Source organism: Sprattus sprattus (assembly GCF_963457725.1).
Source record: "Sprattus sprattus genome assembly, chromosome: 15".
NCBI classification, from domain to species: Eukaryota; Metazoa; Chordata; class Actinopteri; order Clupeiformes; family Clupeidae; genus Sprattus; species Sprattus sprattus.
Window position 1 is genome coordinate 12,202,892 of NC_137913.1, and position 4,209 is coordinate 12,207,100.

Here is a 4,209-nt window from a genome sequence, read left to right on the forward strand (position 1 = left end):
TATTTTATTGCTTGGCTGTCCAATTAATAGTATAGTGACTACCTCTGTTACTGTGGGCTGACAGATAGGTGCTGGATAACAAATTACAGAATTTAAAGAAATGACAGTTTCTTGGATAAGAAATGACAGTTTCTTGGATAAGAAATGACAGTTTCTTGGATAAGAAATGACAGTCCCTTTTATGAGAAATGACAGTTTAAAAAGTTAAATGGCTTCTACTATTCAATTAAGAAAAAGGAGGAGGAGGAAGAATACTGTAGGGCAAAACTATTAAGTCTGAAGGTAAGCCTAGGTGTAGCCTAGGTGTAGCCCAGGTGTAGCCCAGGTATAGCCCAGGCGTAGCCCAGGCATAGCCTAGGTGTAGCCCATGTGTAGCCCAGGTGTAGCCTAGGCGTAGCCCAGGCGTAGCAGAGGTGTAGCCTTAACTCTGCTAACTTGAAATGAGTGACATGCAGTCCCAGTGACATGCAGAGTAAGCCTAAATGAGAACCGTTGTCACTGAGCATGTCACAGAGCCTGGTTCAGTTTTTTTCTTCATTTTTTACTTGAAATTCAATTAGGGTCTCAGTCAAGGGCAATTTGCCCTTACACTAAAAACCCAGTTATTGCACTGAAGCAGATCATTCCAATAACAGTAATTCTCTGAAGTAATTTCCTCCTGACACTCTGTGTAAATTAGATTAGTGAAATATCAGGTGCGCCTTGGTCACAATGTTCAGCACATCTGCTTACAAAAACTGCACATAAGGCTGAATTTAGAACTGGCATTAAAATGTGTTGACCGTCACAACCCTGCCCAGGATCTAATCCTGTTCATGTGTTCCCTTTGTCTTGTGTTTGCTTCCTTGATTGGCCATGTGCTTCTTTGTTTACTTCCTGTGTTGTTTACTTCCTGTTAGGTGGGGATGGGTGATGTATCAGTATGATAGGTGAACTGATATTTTTTTCTAATGCGATATAGGATGAGACAAAACCATTTCTACTGTTCTGCTGGCTGAACTCGACTCTCTTTTTCAAATAGAGAGAGCTTCCCCCAGTAGCACTCGCCAGCAGTTAGTCCAGGGTGCCAGAGGCATTGACCGATCACAGAGGCCATGCCAGAGGCATTGACCAGTCACGGAAAAGACTCTGGAGCTCTCTCTAGTGGTACTAACCAGTGCTTCGCACAAGGTGCCAGTGCTCTCAAGAAAGACCAGTTTGAGCTACAACTGCTTTTGCTTTTTCATATTCTGTGTTCTGTTCTTTCTCTCTTGGTTTTCTGCATTCTATCCTCTGCAACCTATACGTTCTACAGTCGCCGCTCTGAATTCTGTTCCATTTTGCCCTAAGGCAACCCTGTGGGACAAGTAAGGCTCTACACACTATCACAGTGCAAAGATATACAGATCACAGCACAGGGAGACAAAATGACAACCGACTAAACAAAGACCAAAGACGACAAAGTACGCTAAACAAACTGAGCTGGGCACTGATGGTAGAAGAGCCTCTCCAGACTTCAATCAAAAGTAGTCTGAGCCCTGAGACCACGGAAGTCTGACACACATGCAGCACTGGAATAACAAAGAGACAGGACTTCCCATACACCTTCCCATCATTCTCTGCTGTTTAAAAGGTGACATTTTGTGCCCTGTATGTAGTGCTCTGGGCTCTGTGATCTAGGATCCCTGAGAATAGTGACTGGGAGTTTTTGAGTACTGTAGTGTGCAAGGTTGTGTTGTGTGGGTAGATTTGTGTGACAGGTTATAATGGGTGCAGGATTAACACAAAGATACCACATTATTCACATATATTTGCATTTGTTGCATTTTCATTTTGCTACTATAGTTGGTCAAAGTTACCCTGACATCCTTACATAATGATCCCAAAGCTCAAACTCCTCCCCTTACAGCAAAAGGCCAATGGGGGCAGAGCTGGCAGTCCGCTGGTGTTTTGCTCATCGGTTTCCAGGTAGTCTGCTGGTGAGTTTAATTCAATTTGAATTCAATTGTATTTATTCAGCTCCAAAACAATACAATTGACTCTAGGTGTTACAGTGAGTTACAGTGAGTTACAAACAGCACATGTTGTGCCATTCACTTTTAAACACCTTTTTTATTTATATTTTCACCAACCCTTAACATATTTATGGATGATACCAGTGCATAACATAAGCTTTAAATGACCGTCATGTTTACCCTTAAGGTAGTACCATGCCTTAAGGGAACCAGTACCATGGACATCTGATTAGCGGCTGATATTCTAAATAGACTATGCCAAGGACATGATTTTAAATTTCCAGGATTTGCTGATATTCTTTGTTACTTTCTTAATATCCACGCCAAGGTACACTTAATGATGGTGGTCCGAGAGCGGACCAGAAGTGGCACACCACCAGTGTGCTGCTGACCAAAATCCACCGGTGGACCTGTTAGTATCCTCCCTGCTGTTCAAGGGACTCTGGCTTTCCTGTGTCTTGTGTTTGTTTTGACATGTGTTCGTGTGTTTGTTATGCCATGTGTTTCTGTTTTGGTCTAAGACTCCGCCCCCACCTGCCCTCTGTCACTTCCTGGATTTCCCTGTCACCATTTACCACACCTGTCCGTTATCAGTCCACTCATTGTCTTGATTAGTTTCTCCTGCCACTTGTTTGCTCCCCACCAATTACGTGTCTCCCCTCCTGTATTTAAGTTCAGTCTGCCCTTTGTACCCTGTCTGATCGTCACCTAAAGTCTGTGTGAAAGACTCTGTCTGTCTGACCTAGATTCTAGAGTTTAACTCTTCCGCCTTCCCTGATTATCTGCTGGTGTGAGATAAGTTCTTGTTTTTTGTATTTTTGCTCTTTTCCTCTGCCTGCTTTGTTTTTGGATCTTTTGTGTGTTACCTTTTGGACTTTGACTTTTTGCATCTTTTATGTTTTTACTTTTTGAACCTTTTTTGAGTAACATTTGTGGACAATAAATACAAGATTTTTGCCTGCAACTTTGGTCTGCTATTGGGTCTCTTTTTCTCTACGGAACGTAACGGGACCTATATACTGCTTGCTATCTAGGTCCCTTGATTAGGAGCACTTAAAATGTGCAAATGAGTTGGATGGAAATCCAGCTACCGATGCAACTTTGCAAGCTGCAAAGACACAATATATACTTTTGATTTCAAGTTGGCAGCAAAAGACTTTAAAAAAATATATACCTCGATGATGCCGTGTGGGCTTATCCTTTTTTTTTTTACAGGCTACAATGTTACAGATGTTTCACAATTTTGGCTGCTAATGTAGATGTTTTACAAGAATATTAAGACTGATTTGAGGTGACACACATACACATATCTGGTTTTTTTGGACATCCTCACATACCACCCACAACTCCTCACCATTCCCCTCATCAGTCCTTCAATCAGACCTCCCTACTTAAAGGACCTACCAAACTGGACACCAAATGATTAAAATCGGCACTGCATTTCAAATTCAAAGTATTTGAGACTGTTGTCTCCAGACTCAAAGCTCCCACGGGGTCCAAGGTTCAGGACACTGAACCTAGGAGACTGAGGCAAGATGAGCTAAACAATGGCAAGCAATGACTAGTCCTACACTATAAGTAAATCAGCTTATCTATACGTAAGTGTGCAGTGTTTCTTTTCTATGCAAATTATAAACCAGCTCATATGTACTTTTTTGTACTCAGTGTCAGTATTAACTAGTTGCATGGCTGGCTATGGATGTTAGCCAAAGCTAAGCCTCTTATGCCAAAAACTAGCCCACTGTTCAAATTACTTTTTAACAGGCCAGATGATATATTTCTCAATTTACCATATAATGTATAAATCATTTCACATCTATTTTGGAGTAGTAGCCGACAGTTCTTCCTTGTTGCAGCCCGATGCAGATCTCAGCTATGAAGTGCCCTCACCAATGCCAAGTGAAGCCAGTGAGGGCTGGTCAGGCACCGCTGATACAAGAGGCAGAGGGTGGAGAGAATGAGCTAGAGAGAGGAGGAGGACAAGAGTGCAGGTCCTAGTGGTACAAGAAGTAGAGGATCTAGAGGAAGAGCAACAGAGATAAAAGAGAGTGCAGGTCATGCATACCTGTCAAGTTAACCCATACATCCATTAAAGTCCGTTAGCCATCCCCATCACCCTCAGGAAAGACAAGCATAAGTGCAAGCATACGATTACATTTGTTACTACATTTGAGAGGCATTTTCCAAAACAGGTCGATTAACCTCAATAAGAAGT